The following is a 21,905-nucleotide window of genomic DNA, read 5'->3' as shown; positions in this document are numbered from 1 at the left end:
TTTTAGCATAGAGTAATTTTCATGATTTTAAGACCTTATTGTAAAATATGAAGTGGAAATTTAACCATGCATATGGACACTCAAATATATGAGGCTCTTCTAAAAATAGGGAACAGAGTTTATAACGTTACTGATGATATTTGCTAAAACAAAAATTAGCTATTGGATAAATAAATTATTCGTTTCATCATGAATGAAACCTTCAAAACATCTAGCAGCTTTTCTACCAAATACTTGTGCAAGGGGGACAGAAAGCAGAGTTAAGACAACTAGATTTGTTGAGAGAAGTGCAATCTAGAATGACACTCTATTGTCATTTACTTCAGGTAGGGAAAACTGGAATCTTCAAGAAATTAGGAATTGTTCTGTACATAAACTGCACTGGTTTGATCTTCAACTTCCCTGGAAACTTCCTACGCTGATCAGTAGTGAAGGGACCTGCTGGGCCTTCAAAGACACGAATGTAAGTAGTGTGCAGTTTTTTGGAATTAATTGCATTTGGAACATTCTGAGTAGGTACTCTCTGGTACTATAAGCATATGCTCATTTTTACATTTTGCTATTTCTGTAAAATTGACATTCTTTCCATCACCAGAATCTGCTTCCTTAAAGATAGCTGGACCCCAAATCAGAAAATGACTGCAATTCAATATCTTTTTCTACTTGAAGCAATAGGCTTCCTAAAATCAAAACGTCTGCTTATTTTATTTCAGGGATTTTTGCCAAAAGCAACTGAATATTGATCAGCATCTCAAATATTACATTTAACTATCTACTTTTACGTAAAAATAATAAGACTTTAAAATACTATATGCCAATGTTGTTTGATGATGACCTTTTACCTGAGGTAACCAGGATGGTATCGGAATAGGAAAGGAGCACGTTGGGTATTAGCCAAAGGGCTGAACAACTACTTTTGTAAGTGCAGCGAGATGTATTCACCATTTACCAATTCCTGCACTTGTCCCTTTTCAGCTCCCTCTTCCATTCCCACCAGCAACTATTTAAAATCTTTCTTTTAGAATTCTTTCTCATTTCCCTCATTCTCAGAGGCCACTCTGAGGCCATCAGGTAGAATCCTTCAACTTCCAGCTCCAATACACTAGGCATAAATCCATGGGTTTCTTTCCTCCTTTCCTCCCGGGATACGATCTCACTCTCTTATTCAAGGCCAGACCTATCAAAACTGCTGGTCATCTTACTCCCTGACTGGAGCTGTCCAGCAGAATTCAGCATCCCTCCCAGGCTCCTACAGTGGAGCCCACAGACACTTGGCATAGAAAGTCTCATGTCTTAAGATGTACATCCTCCCCCACTGCTCCTACTCATTTTTGTATCTCTGGCACTTCTCACTAAGCCTAGCAAGCAGAGGTACTCAACACATATGTGCTGAACTGAAACTACTTACTTTTAAGCATGAGTTATTTTCAATAGCTTAAACCAGAACTGAGCTCGTCCCAGATTGTCTGCAGAATAGCATATGACTCTGCTCCACTTTATTTTTCAACACATAAGTGACCCAAAAAAGAGGAACGAGAAATTTTCAGTGACTAGAATTGCCAGATAAAATACAGACTGCCCAGTCAGAATTGAATTTTAGATAAACAACAAATCATTTTTTAGTATAAGCATGTCCCAAATCGTGCATGGGACATATACTAAAAACAATTATTTGTCGTTTATCTGAAATTCAAATTTAACTGGAAATCTGATGTTTATTTGCTAAATCTCACAACTCTGCCAGTGACTCTAAAAGTTCTCAGAGGACTCCAGGAATGCTTCTTTACAGCCCCAGGAGGTTTGCATCCAAGCTCTGCAAACTTCTAATCAGATTTTATGTCTGTTGATGCAGCTAGGTATCTTTCTGAGCATCTCAGTTAACAACCTTTAGGAGATGCTTTTTGTTATGTAAAATTTTCACTTATTTTGCTATTTCATTGAATTCTCCTCTAATGACATCCATCAATAATTTTAGCACAAAGAATACTGTAATGATGCTCAATATCTCTTGAAAAGCTGACATTTGTAGTTATTTGCTTGAGTTAAGTCTTGGCTACGTATATTAATAAGCAATTTTTGAAAATTTCATATTTTCAATTAAACCAGCAAAACACAATAAAGAAAATAAACAAATCTTTCATTTTGGGATTTCTTTTCTTCATTAATCAAGCACAGTGAGACATACAGTCCTCAGTAACAGACTGGGGAGAGGCAGCCTGGCGGGCAGAGGTGGAGCCTGTGATACAACAGCAGTGGGTCTTTGTTGGAAAAGCCTTCCCTAAATGTGAAACATCTGTACATCCGAGCGCTGCAGCTTTACTGTGTATGGGCTAGCAATAGAAAAGAGTTGCCTCTTTTAGCATCGTGTGAATCGTGGAGGCTTGAAATCTTGGTCAACAGAGGAATTCCTCGCAGGCTGTTTAGAGACATACCTGTCTCACTAACAGAGGAACAGGCTGGTTTCTTCTGCAAAGGAGTACCATTTCAGAGCAAAAACTGCTGTGTGTGCCGGTTTACTGATTAGTGGTGATGGTGCAATGGAATTTATAACCCAAAGTGGAAGGAAAGATGCCCTATCTTGAAAATTCCCCACATGGATGCAGTCTTCTTTAGGTGTTCTTCACAGTGACTACAGAAAAGACATTCAGTTCTTATTCCCATGAAAGAACTAAAGAGAGATAAATGCCTCCCAACGTAGAGGGATACAAGACAATGCCTCCCTCAAAATTTCAACTACACTCGTCTGAAACAACTTCTAGGAAGAGAAGGTCTAAGTCTGCTCTAACTACAGGGTGTCCTAAGATGATAATGAATAAGACGTTTATCCCAAAACAAGCACACTACCTGCCTTCCACCATATTGGCAGCTCCAGTTAAGGATGGTTGTCAAGCTGTGGCACAGCACGCACACACTGCAGAGATGCAGAACAATGCCTGGATGCCTGCCCAAAACTGGTCTCGCCAAATGACAGACTTAATTTATGGTTCCAATCTAAAGCTCACTGGGGGTTAGCAGAGTCTTTTTCCTAGTTGGTAGTGGGAAAGGGATGACATTTGGAAAGCTCAAAAGCACGGGATTTCCACCTGCCTGTGTAGAGCAGAAAGGTTCACAAATGTATTCTTTAAACTTGATCTGAAGCAAGCAAGCCTGCGAGGTCTTTCCTGAAATATTCATAAGGTGTTACCGAACTCGCCAGTAAGAGGTTGAGCAGAAACATGGTGAGTAGGTGCAGCCCGCACCCACACTTGGAAAAAAGGCACAACAGGAAACCCCACCACAACACTCCACTGTTTTGCTTTTAACAGCTGTCGGCTGTCGCTCCCCACTTGCCTGTTTAATTCTACCTGCCAGGAAAGAGATGCTCGAATTAGGAGTTTCCCAGCAGTTGGAGGAGGCACCGCACTCAGTCCCCTCAGAAAGCTCCTCCCGGCTGGTAACGCGGCTGACCCCCCAGACCCGCGGCCCGCCAACCCGCAGCCCTGCACTGCCCGGGGTTCGGGGGGCAAGAGGGTCCCAAGACCCGGACCGGCCACTCGCCCGGGCCAGCCCACCCTCGTCCCCGCTTCCCATTTTGGCCTGTGCCAGGAATGTCTCCTTCAGAGCCCTCGTCGTTCAGTCGCTAGGTGACCCACGCCGGGGCCGAAATGCACACAGCCTCTCGCGCCAACCTGCAGCTCCGCGGGTGTTAATTTTGGGGAGAGACCGGGGGTGGGAAATTACGGTCCTCGGTGACCCTGAAGCCCCTGCACTGAGGCAGTGTGCACTTTCATTCATGTCCCCTCTTATATTTCTGTTGCCCCCAGACGCAGCGCCGCTCGCACGGTGCCTCACGTCTTCGCGGACACCTCTCTCCTCTCCAAGGGCATTTGCCCCCTCGACACTCCGCTCCTCCTGGAGTCTCCCCAGGCGCCACTACTCACCTGGACTCCGGAGGCGGAAGAGAGCTCAGCAGGTCCTCGCAGGAGGCGTTCGGGTCTCCATCTCCGCCTTCCCCAGGCGCTCGGGCTGCGCGCTCCGCGGCGGCGGTCAGCGCGGTCCGCCCTGTCACCGAGGCTGGACGCGGGTGGCCGCGGCTGCCGCACAGGCTGCGGGCGGGGGAGGGGCGGGGGCGGGGCAGGAATCTGGGTCGCGCGGAGCGGAGCAAGCCGGGATGCAGCCGGGGAGGCCTGCGAGGAGGAGGCGACAGCGAGCCGCCGGGGGAGGGCGTGCAGAGGTTTCCCGGGGAGCACGACGCGGGCGGCGACTGAGCATGCCCAGTCCCCGGGCCCGGGCCGGGGGCGCGGGCGCGGTGCTGCCGAAGGGAGCGCTTTGCGGGAGTCAGGGGGAAAGGGTTAAACCTGCGGACCCGGCGGCTGTGGACCGAAGGCCGGGAGTTGGCTGCAGTGGCCCAGTTTAACTGCTCCTGGGGCAACTCCCCCGAAGCGCGGGGGACTGGAAGATGGTGAACCTCGGGAGACCTGTCAGTGGGAGTCCGGAGTCCTGGAATGAGAGGGCGAGGTGTGTTCCTCGCTCCCTCCCCAGAGAATTGTCCAAGTCAAAGTTTGTTTTTAGCTTAGCCCCAACCTCTACACTCTCACCGAGTGATTCCCCGGATCCAGACACCCACCCCTCACCTGCCTTCCTGAGCCTGGGGAGCTCCCCCGCAGAGATGCCCAGGCAGCCCCGACCTTGCCCGCCTCCTGGACTAGTCGGGTCAAGTTCTCAGAGGGCCAGCTCTTCAATTAGGTGTAATTAGAGATCGTGTCAGTCTTCCCAGGTCACATATCTGCATTTCAACCAGGGCTTCAGAAACAATAGCTTCACCCCGGGGTTAATTATAATGGATGAATTATACACAGTGGTCTGGGCTATTTGGGAACATTGCTTCACAGTGCAATAGGACTGACCCAGAACTCACTTCACACACACACACACACACACACACACACACACACACACACACACACACACGGAGTCCTGTGCCTTGCTTTCGTATTGTATTTCATGTTTGATAAAGAACATTTTCTCTATATGTAATAAAAAACCTTATGTTAGGGCAGCATAGCGTCAGGGACAGTGGATGAGCTTGGAGATCGGCCTTGATTTCAGTGTAATTCCCCACTCAGTAGGTTACCTATCATCCATTCTGCACCTCCTTTCCCTCTTCTATAAAATGGAGGGTGGCCATCCTTGTCTCTCTAGGCAGCGGTGAGGATTAAGTGAAGCAATGTCTGCAAAGCATCTGTTCTGCAGTAGTAGATGTTCACTAAATAAAAGTCTGCGTAGGTTCCATCTCCACTATTCCGTTTTTATGAAGGTTTGGTTAGTGATAATCCTTAAATGGTGAGCATTTATCGTGTTCCCTCCTCACATTAAATAACCTTAACCCCTTGATCTAATTTTTTATCATTGCTAAAAGCATTAGCCACTATTACCTTTTCTTGCAACTATCTAGTTTCTTCACACTTCCTTGAATAAAACTCTTGGAAAAAGCTGGACTAAGGGTATATATGGGTCCTCTTTGGAGGGAAAAGCTTTTCAGGAGAGAATCACTATGGGTAGGTTTATCCACATGACAAAAGAATTTCACTCCATAGTCTTTTAAAAGTAATTTAATTTACTTGCATCCCCTGTGGTCCTTGTTTCGAAACTATTCCATAAAGTGAGGTATGCTTGTATGGAAGGAAACTTACTTTCCACTAAGTACTCCACATTTTAAAGTTATCAATGTTCCAAAAATAAACTTTTCATTTTCCCCCAAACTTACCATGTTCTTCATAATATGTTGCCTCTATTTATGGTGTTCCAGCCTTTCTGGAATACTTTCCATTCCACTTCACAAAGGCCCAATCACTCTTCAAAGCTCAAATGCCCCCTTCTTTCTGAAGGCCTCCCCAAACTTCAAGATAAGAGTTACTGTTCTGCTGCCCTAGCACCAGGGCATACTGCTATCACAGCACTTATCGCAGTCGATTGCTATTGTTTAAGCAATGTAAAACAATTTACTGAGCAAGTATTATGTGCAGACACTGTTTTAGGTGCTGGGAAAACAACAATGAACAAGACAGACAAGCTACTTGCCCTCGTGGAATTTAGAATCTAGTTTGAAGAAGATAGGCAATAAACACCTAAACAAAAATTAATCACCAAGGACACAAGTATTTTGCTTTTGATCTTTGTGTTATTCATTGAGTTAATCCAGATGGTCTTGATTTATTCTTCCAAAAACATCAATAAAAATATTAATACTAGCCCTAGGCCAGCCGAACTATTATAGATGGACATGGATCCCCGCCAGTCTGTTGCTGAACTAATGATTTTTACTCCTTCCATTTGACCCCCTGTAGGTAGGTACTTGCAGTCCATATGATGAATAAAAGCTGATAGGAGAAGGCCATAGAGTTTAATCCCCACACCAAATTACATCCTTTCTCTAACTTTTAGAAACAGCATTTCCCCAATGGCCAGATTCAACCTGAACTCCCAGATCTCCTGCATCCCAAATATCTCTTCCAGGATCATGTACAACTCCAAAACCCTCACCTTCTTACCACTTTTGTCGTCTATTTATGTCAATAGTTATTCTCTGTTGTATATCATTTAATTGTTTGGATGTACCTCCTGTCTGAATAACTTAAGCTTTTCGCTTTGTTTTTCTTATTGTCTGAGTGTGAGACGACTTGACACCACTAAGAACCTACTTTTTCAAAGCATATTTGTATACATGTATTCCATAGCAATTGGTGAGTCTTGCCCTGTTTAACATTTAACTCCAGGGCAGAATCTCATTAATCCTTGTATTACAGAACTTAGTAGATAACCATGTAACAGATTCTCAATAAAATATTATGAAATGAATGAATGAATGTATACAAAGTCTCAATGCTTCTTGCTTCCTCAGACCAGTTTTTTTCTAATTGGTCTTCTTACTAACCCTACGATTTGGCTTAGATTTTTCCTTTCCTAGTCTACTAATTTCCCTCCAGTCACAAATCCACAGATTTCTACACTTCAGGGTCCTCAGAGCATTGTGGAAGGAAATCTTAGCCATAACTCATTACAACTTTGTCTTTTAGCTAAAGCCACAACCCATCATCTGTAAGCCAGTGTCACTATTTTTGCCTTCAGTCCACAGCAACTATCTTTAAATTTCTTTTCTCTTTTCCACCTCTCCCACTCACCATGCTTTTAACAATGTATATCTGGTTCTCCCCATTGCACCAGAGGAGACCATCAAGTATCACCCTAGGAATTAGTTCATTATTGTAAATATATCCTCCACACCCTTTCTTTCCTCTTCCTCATCAATCTCTGCAGAGTAGATATTCTTTTTATTCTTGAATGCTAGTCTATACCAATAGACTATTCTCTTCCATCTTTAGTCCCTCTCTTCCGGCTATCACCAATTCCTCTTTCTCTCAACCACCTTCCATACCTAACAAACATACTGAGAGTTTGTTAGGAAACCTGACTTAACCCTTATACCCTTTCAAAATGACTAAAAAGCAACTAGCTAGTGTAAAGCTCTCAGGGGTCCTCTAAACTCATTGATTCTTTCCCATTTCCAGGCATTTCTTTTGTGCTTTATCATGGATATTATTACATCTGCCAAGTCTGTAGGCACACACAGATGTGTGACTTCATGCTCTGCTTACCTGAAGTGCCTTTCCTAAATATCCCCAAACATCTTTTGTCTTTTACAGTACTAGATACTGTTTAAGGAAAACTACTCTGATGTGAAGCTTTGTCACAGGCAAAGCATTCTGCATCAGTTAATAAACACTGGAAAAATACAACTAATAGACAATCTAGTAGGATGCCATATAGAGAGGTTTATAAAATTTCAGGTAATAGACTTGTTGGGAGACTAGAGAATCTTTGGATTAATCCAGGATGTCCTCATGGGCTTCCAAACTGGCAGGGACCCATGCCCAGGTAGTTTGGAAGCAATTAGTTTGAATGAAGGAAGTGTTTGGTGACATATGCTAGAGCAATGTTACCTAATGTTAAAGCACCAGCCTGGAAGTTAAAGAGACCTGGGCTTACTCTCCTTCAGTTTTATCTCTAACATGAGGATGATAATGGGAACATTTACTTCATTGTGTTGTTGACAGGATTAAATTAGCAATGATTTATAAAGAACTTGGCCCATTGCGCTCGATAAATGCTAGCTATGAATCCAGCTGCATATTTCTGGATAAATAGCCTATTGGATAGATGACCGTGACATCAACAGAGGGGGTAGTTAAGAAACTAAGGTCACCTGATGTATCATTTAGAAGCAATGAGTGGAGAATCCACGGAGGAGGAAGTTGTGCTCTAAAGCCTGCCCCAGTTACAGCAGGGATGCTAAGGAAGACCTAAGGGACGCCGTGCGCGGTCATCTACCTGGACTCCACATTGGCTCATTACAAGTGACACAGAGTTTGGATCTTTTCCAGACATGTGGGTATGCTGCTTTGCTCAGGAGACATCTCATTGAACAGCATCCTTAGCAATTTATTTGAATAAACACTTCCCCACCCAGAGGTTTCTTTCTTTAGCAAGGTTAGATTGAGCAATGGGCAGGTGGAATTTCCTGCCTGGATCATTTTGTGGGTGGGGTGGAAGTCACGGCCCATTTATTTATTTTTAATCTAGCTCTGGTCTTAGGTGTTGTGACTTGAAGAATTGGTAGTAGGAGATGTATGTGTTGTAAATATTGGCTTCGTAATGAAACTAGAAACCTCTGGACCTAAAAAGTATCAGGCCTTGTCTCATGTTGCTTAATTGTTGTATAAAGTTTAAAAATGAATATAAGGCCATTCTGTTTTCCAATGGGATGAATTTATAGGCCTAGGGAGTTCTATGTACAAAACTGAAGTGGCAGTTAGATCCAGTATGCCTATTAATATCTATGCTGATAAAATTATGGCTGGGATTAATCATCATCTCTAAGCAAAGCAAACCGAATACTCTAAGACTGAGACATGCAGCTGTGGCAGTTCTTGAAAGATGATTTAGAGAGGGCTTTCCAGCGACTTAAAGACTGGTCCAAAACGCAATTCATTTAAAGATCAGTCATTGAGCACCTAGTATATATGATGTACTATGCTAGACATTAGGGATACAAAGATGGATAAAACACTGTCCATAATCTTGAGGAACTCATATCCAGACAGAAGTGCAAACACACATACACTATGGGCTTTTGCTCCAGGTTTGTATCCAACATAAAATTAAATCTGTACTAAGCCTCCTCCTCCCATCTCAATCACCAAGTCCAATTCCTCTGTGCCTTGTTTTGTTTAAGATATCATCCCCCCATGACAATGCAGGTCAAAATTATCTGTGAATCCCAGTGCTCAGGAACCCAATCTTGACAGCCAAGCCTAAGGGAGTTTAATCTCCATAAGCTATCTGATTCTGCAGCAACCCAAGAGCAAGAAAGTGATGTCAGACAACAAGTCACGAATATTTTGTGACTGACACTGTGTATGATGCCCCTACTTGGAAACTTTAATGGGCCCATCCTGCAATGGCCTTCACTGATGGGCAGTCTCGAGGGCAGGGACATTGACATTTAATAGGTGGCAGTATCGATACCAGAATATATTTTTCAAGGAGCAAATTTACATGTTTGAAGGCTATTTTGAAGAACAGTCAAGTTTAGTAGATGGGACAAAACTTAGGCTTCTCTAGGTCTATGAAAACCAGGCTGTGAATCAAATTAAGAAGCTATGAAATTTCTTCCTGGAAGTTTGTTACGTAGGTTGGAGTGAAACCCTTTGGTGAAGCTCTGGAAGGACAAGTTATTAGTTTTGATACCAAGCTAAACTTTGAGGACAATTCAAGATACTTATAAAAAGACATATTTGCCATGTACAACAAATGAAAAATGCATCTATTGAGAAGTCAGTTACCAGATAAGACCTTGAATACATAAAACTAAATGGGAACACCACTCGCTTTGTGAATGGTGCTGGACTAGACATAGCTCCATATGACATAAGTTCCCTTAATGGTCCAAACCCACCCAACCTTCTGGAGCTCAGTAGTTGTATAAAGGAAGCTCAGGTGAATTCAATATTTAAACTGCTTTTGGCTCATCCTAAGGTTGAAACCATCCTCAACACTGTTTTAGGTGGAATGGTGAAATTTGCTGTTATTGCTGATGGCATCATCGAAGACTGCTGAGAACTCAAACTCATGGCTCTGGTCGTCAAGCTTGAAGAAATCAACATCCAGGAGTCTCAGAACATAATAGCATTCAGCTCCCCGTCGCTTCTGGCATTCACTTGCAGAATGAAGTCAAGAAAGCTGTGGCCAGATGGCAAAGAAGTCATCCCTTTTCTAATCCACTGGGGTCAGAAGTCTCCATTTCTAGAAAAAGGGACAGTTGTCATCACTAGGAAGAAAAGTTTTCCATTTGGGGGAAAAAAAAAGGTGAGTGAGGGTCAGGAATCATTTTGAAAATCTTAAATCTGTGCTTTTATTCAATAATAGATATCTAGGCAGTCTAAATAATTCTGATTCACAAACAGTTTTCATTAAAATAATGGCCTATTTTCTTACGTTATCTTCTTTATCATGGTAAACCTGCCAGTAGACAGCAACTTGCTGACTACTTTTGGGAGTAATCTATGTGGCCAGACAATGTGGATATAGTGAAAAATCTGAATCAGGACCTAGTTTATTTAAGAGAATTCTGCTGCACGGTAGTCAGACTAATAAAAAATTAGAAATAAAAAAATCAGGCAAAATTACATTTAAGACAGATGGTTTGGTTATGTTAAACTATTGAAAGGATACAACTGAACCATTATAACAAGTAGCTATTACATAATATACCATTGTTACAAGTTTCTTATTCTAACACATGTTGTGAATTTATGGGGTTGTTTTCTTCTAAAATATTTTCCAAGGAAAGATCTACACGTATACCCCACATATGTATTGTACCATTTGCCTTCATCTTAAATATACTACTTCACAATCAACATAAAACCTAAAAGGCTTACTTGTGTCTATGGAGCAGAAGTTTTCATTTTTATTTCAATACTGGAAAATTCTGATTCTTTTGAAAATCTATACAATTAATTCATTTCAGGTGAGAACATGAAGATCAAGTTTTAGATGTTGGTACCTTCCTTTTGTTTATTTTTCAGAATCTACAAGATTGTGGTAGACAGAGGGGAAAACGTCATAAAGAGTCGCTTTTCCCATGATAATTATCTATGTAGACAGAAGGGAAGATTTTGATTTCGATTTTTAAATTTTGGTAAATGTTTTCAACTTTGTTCACTACTTTAAGACCTATGTTTTATGAGCTATTAGCAAAAAATTCTGTACTAAGAAGTAAAAAAAGTAATCTTTTTGACTATGCATTTATTTTAATAAACCAAAAGCAACACATTTCCCCTCTGTTTTTCCCAGAAAATGTGTTACCATATGTATGGAGGCATTTCTCCTACTAATTTAATATGCTGACTGAAAAAGATGAAGATTACCATGTCATCCTGTCTTCATTCAGCACTTATTGAGTGCTGTGTGCTAGTTCTGGTGGGCAATGGCGATATGAAGATGAATCTGGAGGCTGCCCTCAAAAAGTTCCCAGTCTGGTAGTAGGAAAGGTCATGGGTACAGATACACTTAATGCAAGAGAGTAAGTGGTGCACTGGAGATATGGACAGATTTCTGATGGGAGCCCACTGGAAGGGGTGTCTGATACATCTTTCTTTAGTATGTCCAGGAATTTTCTACACACAATAAAAATATTCCGCCGAAGAGCCGGTCTCCTCTTGGCTTAGTGGCATGTCACTGCAGTGCCCTGTTACTCATGCCGTACAGGTATGCAGGTCATGTAAAAATCTGTTGCTTTACATTTCAAGGCATCATGTATTTTTGCATGTATTATGGAGTCAACAATGTAGAACAGCCTGGAGTGATGTGCTATGAAAGTCTGATTTTTTAGCTCCTGAAATTCCACCTAACAGCTGGAATTTAGAGTAGCTATTCTTTCTTTTGTTACTTTAGGAGGGGCATTTCTTCTCTGAAACATCTCAGAAACTCAAAAGCATTATTTATAAATTCACACTCCATTAACTTCCTTCACTTCAACAAGCATTTCTTGTGTCCACTGTAACTAAGACACACTTCTAGAGGGGATTCCACATATTTAGGTCCTAAAAATTAGCTGTAGTTCAAGGATAATAACAACACCCAGAGATCATAAAAAAATAATGATAAAAATAAGTAATATCTCCACATTCCTCTCCCTACGTACCAGGGACTATCATAAGCACTTTATTTATTAACTCAACTAAAATGACATGGGGGCTCTCACAAGTCTCTCACTTAATTGATTTCTTTGGATTTGGGAATAAAGGCAATGAGAAATTGTGTTTGAATGTGTGAGGAAATAAAGTTCTCTTTTAAAATCCCTTTTTTATTTGCTAGATCCCTTCAGCCAGTGTTTCCTTCAGCCAGTATAGAAGCTGCTACAGATGGCAGGATTATCAACAATTTTTAAAGGCAGAGAAGCAGCCAATGAAAACTGGGAGAACTTTTGAGGCTTAGGAGCCACAAGAAGGTGAACCAGTATGTCGTTTTTTATTTATAACATCTATTCTTTTATGAAATTAAAAAGCATGCTTTAGTTAAAAAGAACAGAATTCAATTATATTTTCCTGTTCCCTGTTCTGCTCTTGTCTCTAAAGGACTGAAAGACTGGAGTGCCTCAAATATTAAAGCAGACAAGTATCCTAAAATAAGAAAATAAGGGGAAAAGCATCCAAGAGAAAAATAAAAATTGCCACAGGAATGCTACCATGCTTTCAAAATCCCAATGCAGAGTCAGCTTCAGGTGAAGAAAGTGAGTCACAAAATTTTCTACATTCTTTTTGTTTTTGTTGTTCTTATTAAAATGGCAAAAACCCATTAGAAGAGTTGCTGGTAGCTCAATATTATTAGAATATAATTTATAATTTTGTGGTTGTGTTATAAGCTTGAACTAAAGGTATTTTCTTGTGTCAGTGAAGAATTTGTTAAGAAATTTCTAGTACACATAGGTATAGGGAGAGTGCCATCAAAATTGTGGATGGTCTTTCTAGTTGAAAGTGGTTTTCATCGAATGGGAGGACCAGGGCCAGGAATACTTAGAACAGTAGTTTTGCATCAGAATCACTGGGGTAACTATTTTCCAAATAAACATGCCAGAATATCACCTCAGCCTAGTGAATCAGAATCCTTGGGGGACGGGGCCCATGTATATGTTCTTTGCAAACTCTCCCAGGTGACTGTAATGCACACAGCTGATTAAGAACCACATACTTAGGTAAACCAAGTTCTGTAAAAGCATCAACTGCAGCTCATTTGTTTCCTATTTTATTACGCTCTTGCAATAAAATAATAAAGTTCATATGTTGCCCCAGATTGAAGCTTCTAAACAGGCCTATTGTGAATAGACTATGATGTGGTTATTTCCTTTCTTTGCCTATGTGAAACTAGTGCTTTACTAGCACATCAGCAAGAACATTTAATAAGTACTCCATAAAGAGAAGCAATGTTTACCATTAACATTTATTAGGCTGTGGTAGGCATGGTAGGACCACAAGAGATTGGGCCAATTCATTTGCAAAAGAACATGATGTAACAGACAGAGATGGGGGAAAAGCCTTAAAGCAAAACAGTGTTTAAAAAAAATAACAACCGACATTTACAGAGCCTTACTTTGTGCCAGGCCTCATGCTGAACGCTTTACTTGCATTATCTCATTTCATGCTCATCACAACCATAAAATTGGGTTCTATTATTATCTCAACTTTAAAGATGAGCAACCTGAGGTATAGAAAGGTCAAGGTCACAAAGCTCTCAAGATTCCAGGCAGTTTGACTGCAGAACCCACATTTGAACTACGTACAGTGGTACCTCAGTTTTCGAACGTCTCCGTTGACGAACATTTCGGTTTATGAGCGCCGTAAATTTTATGGATCTATGGTACCATTAGATAGTAAAATTCATGCTAACTTTGCAGTTTTAGGGGTTGATTTTAAAAGCCTGGAACGGATTAATCCATTTTGCATTACTTTCTATGGGGAAACCGTGCCTTGGTTTTCGAACGTTTCAGAACTCGAACGGTCTTCCGGAACGGATTATGTTAGAAAACTGAGGTACCACTGTACTACTTTATGTGATATTGTCTCTCAAAGACATACTAATGGACTGCTATTTGGTGAGAAGGAATAAAGAGTACAAGTTTTATTCTGTGTTTTTTGTTTTTTTTTTGTTGTTGTTTTTACTAGATTGTTAGTCAAAGGCAGCCCCATACGTAGTGGTATTTGGGATTATTTTAAAATAGCAAGAGGAGTGGATATCTCCATATGCCAAGAGACCATACATACCACCCTTCCCTTTGATTCTTCTTGGTCTCCTTCTCTCCTTTTATCTTTTCTTTTTCCCTTCCTTCCTACCACATTACTTTTCCTTCTCTACTGCTTAGGCCATTGGTCCACAGACATCACCCACAGAAATTTCTTAGTGTTCTTGAGATCCTTTAGGTATAAATAAGCAGAGGGGGGAAAAGGCCGAATATTATGCCAGGCAAAGGAGGACTAGTAAGAAGTATGAGGTAAGAATGCTGTGAGGGGGGCCTGACCAGTGGCTCAGGTGGTTGGAGCTCTGTGCTCCTAATGCCGAAGGCTGCTGGCTCGATTCCCACATGGGCCAGTGGGTTCTCAACCACAAAGTTGCTGGTATGACTTCTTGACTCCCACAAGGGATGGTGGGCTGTGCCCCCTGCAACTAACAACGGCAACTGGACCTGGAGCTGAACTGCACCCTCCACAACTAAGATTGAAAGGACAACAACTTGACTTGGAAAAGTCCCAGAAGTACACACTGTTCCCCAATAAAGTCCTGTTCTCCTTCCCCAATAAAATCTTTTAAAAAAATCTATCTATCTATCTATCTATCTATCTATCTATATATATATTTATAATAAGAATGCTGTGAGGGCAAAGAAGGAAAGAACCATGGATCTATTCAAACTGCGTGGAGGGAGGGGCATTCCAGGTGGCTCTCTCAACAATTAGGACACAAATTAGATTCATAGGAAGATGGAGGAAAGGGAGGTGGCTACACATTTGAAATGACTGAGCTGAGAAGAATGAAATAGGTATGTAGTTAGATGCAAACAACACAGCTGTCTTTTTTTTATCTCTGCCAAAGTGGGAGATGTCACCAGAGGCTGGTGAGGGTAAAGGGTCACAAAGCTTTTAGACTGGGAGGGACCACTATCTAACAAGACACTTGTCCCACATAGTAAATGTCAATGGAATTACAAAATCACATCCTGTTAGAGTGAAAGAGACCTTTGAAATAATCTAGTCAGGTAATTTTCAAAAAATTTAACCACAGAACCCTTATACATGACCTTCCACTGTGAACCCCAAATGTAAATCCAATGAAAGCAGATCTACTGTCAATAAATGGACATGGGCCAGTGTCCCTCTCCTCTCTCTACTCCCACTGTGCACGGCGACTACTTGAGGCATAGAGTGTCATGCAGGGTGACAGGCAGGGTCTCTTCTGGGGTCTCTAGTCCCACTCCCCGCATAAGAACGCAGGATATGGCGAGGCCAAAAAGGAACACTCATGGAGCCATAGGTAGGGGAGTCATACCACTATCGTCTGGCGGCTGGGTTGGAGACACAGGAGCCAGGAGCCACACGATCCACAACCCGTCGTCCACTTGTCTCTGCCAACCAACCTCACTTGCTAGCTGCAATCTGCCTCTCTGCAATCCGCAATCCACACTCCGCCACGCCACGCCAGGACGCCACACCGCCACACCACCACGCCACTACACTACTACACCACTCCAGGACGCCTTGCTAGCTTAGCCATGGTAGTTATATCAGTGGCTAATGGCTAACCGGTAACAGCTAATGGCCAACTAGTCACAGCTGATGACCATCTAATACCTGAGCCAGCACCTTTCTATGTGAGGCCGAGAGCCTGGAAACTGCTTTCTGGGTCTCTGTTCCCACAGTGAGTCTAAGAAACACTAAGCCTCAAAGGGACACAAGTTTAGTCTGACTGCCCCATTTTACAGACAAGCAGTTAAGGTGCAGAAAGGTGACAAGACTTGATGGAATGAAATACTGCTCTCACTTGCACCCCCATGTAATGTGTTCTCTGCAGTACCATGCTGCCTTTAGTGAACAGAATAAATCAACAAATATATATGTATTAGCCCTATTCATGCGCAGTACTTGATCCTGGCTGCTATAGTGTCGGATACGAAAGTATAAGCTGTGGCCTTCAAAGAGTTTAGAGCTTAATTAGGGAAACCTGAATTAATGTAAAAGTTGAATAGCTGGAAGGGACTAGGAGGTGGGACCTACTTGACTGCTGTAGGACTGGTCAGACCCCACCGATCTCTGTTCCCTGAGGGTTTGCTTGCTTCCTACAGTGGGTGCCTTTTGAGCACACCTAGAGTCCCTTGATCTCTCACCTATAGGTTCAAACCTGCTCCAGCTGCTTCCCCCAGGAGGGATTTAAAGCCCCTACAGGGCTCCTCCTTGCTGCTCAGTCTCAGGTTTAGGCTGTGAGCTCTGCAGAAATGTTTTCTGCTGATTGCTGCAGAGCCCGTGTGGTGGGAATTGGCCTTCTCAGAGAAGCAAGACCCTGCTTTGCTTTTGTGAGTTCTTCTTCTAAGGAGGACTTGGACTTTAAACTCTGGTGACTGAGGCTTTTTACCTCCTGGTGGACTTCCCTGCAGATGCTTGCTGGAAATTCCAAGAATGGACTGCTATTGGATCTTTTTTTTTTTCTGTCATCGTGATATGTGATGACTCTGCTACCTTATATTGCTTGCATGTCAAGTACAAGTCTGCTGCTTTCTGGATGTGCTGTTTCCTGGTGACACCGGTGGATTGATGTCTAGTTCAGTGTAGTTCTACATCTTCCGTTTGGGTTTAGGCAGAACTTGCCAACAGTGGCTGAAGAGGTCCTGACCCTTCTTGCTGGGGGCTTCCAGCCTCAGCTGCTACCAGACTAATCGAATGTGTTTGTCCTTACCTGAGTGCATATGTATCTCTTAGGCCTTTATGTCCATTAAGGGGTTGGGGAGTTGTTTCTGACAGCCTGTCTTGCATATAGGAACATGAGTGGATTAGCATCCTCACCTATGCCTTCCAGGCCCTGCGTTCACCCAGGTAATACTGTGGCTCTGGCATCCAGACCAGGAGTTGCTGGAGCAGAATGCTACTCCAAGGCCTTCCATCTCCTTCCTCACTGAGGAGGACTAACTCTTGAAGAGCAAGTACATGGGACATGTTATCACAGTGTGGCCCACCTCACTGACAGTTTGACATGTGCAGAGGACTTACAGATGTCCTGTCTAGCTATTTGGTACGGACTTACTTTTTTCTCATTTTCTAGAGCCTAGAATCTAGCCGTGGACTCCTCTACTGATCACATGAAAATCAGGCTGAAGATTATTTGCCTCAAGGGGTAAGCAACCTGCTGTGTGAGTAACAGCATCCATAATAGCATTTATGGGCAGGACCTGACCAGTTTGCAGGGAGGGAAACCGATGATATGAGAAGCAGTAAACCAGCTACGTATTTTATTCTATGCTAGAAGTCCTTCCCCAATGGAAACGAAGTGCCTCACTTGAGCAGAGAAGCTCAAGCCCCAGCAGTTTACAGCAGACCTGTCAATTGTGTCAACCTTGGCTAAGTCTTTAGTGATAGTATATTGGCTGGAGCCTCAATCTCTAGTTTCATATAGGACCTGGCCTGCAGGCACTTCCTTCTAGCACATGTGCTGGCATTTATTTGGCTTGGCATAGCCTGACGCTACCCTAATACACCTGAACCTTGAGCTTTCCTTTGAATGTGGTCTCCTCCATGGTCTAGGGCCTTGTCGTGTGGAGACCAGCATTCCATAGCTAATGGACATAGTTCCCAATCTCCCATTCAGTGTTTTGGGAGCAAGGAATGTTCTCACCATATTTTTTTATGGCCTGAGGACTTAGATCATGGTGATCAAAGTCTGAAATTTCTTTCTATCGGACTTCCCTTGGAGGCTCTCTTGCCCCATTTTTGTAAGAAACAAATCCCGATTACTCTATCTGTGGAGTGCTCTGATTTTGCCTGCCTACCATTCTTTACCTTCGGACAATCTGCCAAAAACTTGTTCCAAACCTGGTCTAATGAGGAGAGTATGAGCTTCGATCCTGATGTGAAAGAGGAGACTTGAGAGGACTGTTTTGGACCTAGCGGGAGCTGTCCTGAGGCTGTGCAGTGCATCTGATGCAGAGCTCCAGATTCATCTTCATATCTGGTGGCCACTGCCCACCAGACCTAGCAAATTTACATTTTTGACATCTATTTTGAAAAAGTCAAGTTTAGTAGATAGGACAACATTCTTGGTTCCCAGTCAGGTCGCTATTTGTTCTGTGACTTGTGGCTCTTTTAAAGCCTTGTTCAACTTTCTGCTTCTTATTGCAGTGCTTTGGTGTGTTACTTCTAATTAATTTTTCTTGGTATAAATTTTGGGCTGATTTTTCAGTGACCCTTTGTTACCAAGGCTTGGTAACATCTGCTCAGTACTCCTAACCTTTGATTTTAGTTTTCAGACTCAGATTTGGACTCTGAACGGGAGAAGCCTGGGATCATTTCAGTGACGGGGTACCTCCTAGAGGTCTTCATATCAACCAGACGTCTTTGGTGATTCCGACTCCAGGCAGGATCCTGATTTCCAAGTAGTAGAGTATTTGCTCAGGATGCCTTCTTCTAGAAGTTCCTGCTTCCACTGCTGCCATCTCCTGGTCAAAGGTGCCTGCTACACTGTAAGCTATGAGCTTCCTGTATTTCTTTAGGTCCTAGACCCCCATTTCTTTAACAATTTTAATTCCTTTTGTTTCCTGATGAACATGAAGCCACTGTCACAATAACATTTATATTCATTGGACTGAAAGAGCATTTAATCTATTGGGGAATCTGCAATAGAGGGGATGACATAAGTAGTCTGTCAGAGACTCATAAACCCCAAACAATTATTTTGACAGACATGGAAAACATTGTTTTAATTTGAGATCATGGTCTACCTGTATCACCACCTCAATAATTCAACTTCACTAAGTTTCTTGTTTCAAATGATTTTTCAAAGCTATCTATTTCCATTATGGTGTGTTACATTTCATGAAGAGTTCCATAATCAATGCTAATCAATTATTAATTCCTCATCCTGAGAATGTCAACAGGCTTCCTAGAGATGTTGAAAAGTAAATTCTAGGTCCAGTTAACTTCCTATTAACTGCATGGTACCCTAAGCCATGGTTTCAAATAGGTGAGGAAAATGATGATAACCAATCTTATTTTTGACACTGTAAGTGGGAACAACAGAAGAAAACAAGACTATGCGGCTTGTCTTTTTAAAATTCTTAATACAGCATCTACACTTTCAATTAAGATTCTGAACACACTATTTTTATTGAAGGTTTAGAAGTTATACGGTGTAAATTATTCTTGCATGTACTTTGCTTAAAAGACGTAACCGTTTAAACAAAACATTTTTCATGTTTGTCATGTCTATATTTATCTTATAACACTTGAATAGACTTCAAAATATATTTTAAAAAGGCATTTTCTCTGCAACTGTGTCCCTTGGCATAATGCATGCAATTGGAAGAGGGACTTTGAGTTAGATTCCTGCCTCTGTCACTGTGTGATCTTGGAAAAGTGGCTTAACCTTTCTGAGCCTCAGAGTCCACATTTGTAAAATTAAGAGCATAAAACTTACTCCTAGGGTTGTTTTTGGTATTCTTAGTATTAAACAATAATGTATGTTAAGTGTTTAGCACTTTAATACCTCACTAAAATGAAGCTGTAGATAGATATATTTTAACTTATGAAATGGAGCCCTTTTTATTCATGTGAGAACACAGACATGAATGCAAATCACTCTTAAAAAATATCTCCTACTTACGTATACTTTGTCTTTAAGTCTCAGTTGCTACATCTGTAAAATGGGATACAGACATGCTGATAATTAGAATTGTTTTGAGACATAATTGTATGGGTTCTTTAATAATTTGTTAATCTGAGTCCTGCATCATCTGGCTTCTTGGTCCCTTGTACCTTATAAAACTAAAACATTTCACCGAAAATACAAACCCCCAATATATTAGAACCTAGGCAGTTTGTTATTCTGGGGCAGATTTTTAAAGAGCTCTATGTTGATGAATAATATAAAATATTTTTCCTTGATGATTGAACACTTGCAAAAGCAGTAGGATTGCTTGGTAAGTGTGCTAATTGCTGGGCCCTGGCCCCACAGATTTTGAAACACATACTATAGTTCATTGGGGTTCAGGGAAACTATTAGAACTTCTCGTTGCTTTTAGTTGACTGTGTGTAGTGGGGTCTGGAACTCTGTGTTTTTAACGAGTTCACAGGGATTCTGATGCAGCGTGTTTAAGGCCCATCCTCTGAGATGCATGCCTTAGTGCAGGGGACTCGAATGTGCAGTACGCACAACTCGGGTATCGGGAAGGCTTGGAGATTCTAGTTACAGTTTCATCTAAAGCAGGTTAATCTCTGCTCCCATTTAGTATACTGGCGCCTTCATTAAGTCTGCATGTCTGATTGTCACAGTCACACACTTTGAGAGGAGCTGTAAAAGAAGAGTGGGAGTACACAGGCAGGGGTACTGCCTCTGGCACCTTCCGTTGTTTGTTCTAAGCAAGCCATCATTTCTGTGGCTGGTAAATGCTTATGTAATTCAAACGCTATGTTTGCAAAATGGACAAGTGGTTCGAACATTCTCAGTTCCCTACAGTGGAGATGCACAAAGAGAATTCAAGCACAAATAACCAACAGAAAACGCCAAAATTGATACTTCTTGTATGAGGTCTTAGTTAGCTACTGTGTAAGTAAAAGCTAAGATCAACTAATCAGATCTAACAAGAAGTCTACTCCCCAAATTAGAAATGATCATGAAAATTATATGAAATATGGATTTACATCCAGTACAGTTGGTGGTGAAGCTTGCGCTACTGGGGCAAGCATCTTTTGTATTTTGGGGTCTTTGAGACATTAATGATAGTACGAAGCCATCAAACTCGTTAGATATTTTTAAATGAATTGTTTATAAATTTTAAAGATTTTTTTCTTGTAGAGTTAAGGGAAACATTTTAAAAAATTGATTCATTTTTTTCATAATCTTTCAAAATCTACAAATCCCAGTCCTCTGGCCACCCCAAAGATTTTCCTGCACCAAGTTGTCTATCTCATTATTTTCTTCTACTTGAATGTTGCAGAAAATAAGTTATTATGAAGTAAGTAGGTTTTCAACCTCAATAAACCTGTTTGGGGAGGGGGTAATACTTCACAGCTAAATATGTTTTGCGACTGACCAAAACACAGTTCTTTAAGCAGTTTCATGCTCTGTAGTACAAATTAGAGGCTGGTCCCTTTTTCCTTCTCCTCCTCTTTTTTTTTTTTTTTTTTTTTTTTTGTTACTTTGCCTCTAATTACTGCATGGAATATCTTCACCATATAACTTGTAAAACTGCAAAATTTTCATTGAGTTTTTATCATCATGGCATGAATAATGCATGGAGTCCTGAAATGTCACAGTGAACATCAAGTGGTTTTCCATAATGCATTCATGCTGGAGTTTCAAGAAGCCAGAAATCCAGGAAAGCAGTAGAGAAGACAAAAGTTGGAAAAGGAAATTTTATATAAATTAGTCATTTACCCAAGAGGGATAAAATAAGTAGCAAAAGAGTATGTGGAGAGGAAAGACTGACAAATGGTATTTTAATCATAAATAGGAAAAAAAAAAAGCAAAACTTACTGGGGACAAGTGGGGGAAAAAAACAAAAGGTACCCAAAGGAGGGGGAGGGCAATTTGAAACCTCATTATATGGGAAT

The 21,905-nt window shown here is 41.5% G+C and overlaps 1 protein-coding gene across 3 annotated transcripts in view; it reads right to left on the bottom strand.

Annotated features, from left to right (window-relative positions):
• The window catches only part of ELMOD1 (ELMO domain containing 1), a 69,754-nt gene extending 65,672 nt beyond the window's left edge, over positions 1-4,082 (bottom strand). For 2 of the 3 annotated variants that reach the window (XM_033121353.1, XM_033121354.1), the window contains exon 1: positions 3,921-4,054. The gene's annotated coding sequence lies outside the window, so the exon portion shown is untranslated. Of the gene's footprint in view, positions 1-3,920 lie in introns of all 3 variants that reach the window. The other variant, XM_033121355.1, reaches the window with a different exon arrangement.
• Positions 4,083-21,905: the final 17,823 nt, after the last annotated feature.

Source organism: Rhinolophus ferrumequinum, chromosome 11 (genome assembly GCF_004115265.2).
Source record: "Rhinolophus ferrumequinum isolate MPI-CBG mRhiFer1 chromosome 11, mRhiFer1_v1.p, whole genome shotgun sequence".
NCBI lineage: Eukaryota > Metazoa > Chordata > Mammalia > Chiroptera > Rhinolophidae > Rhinolophus > Rhinolophus ferrumequinum.
This window is presented reverse-complemented; position numbering and strand designations above follow the sequence as displayed.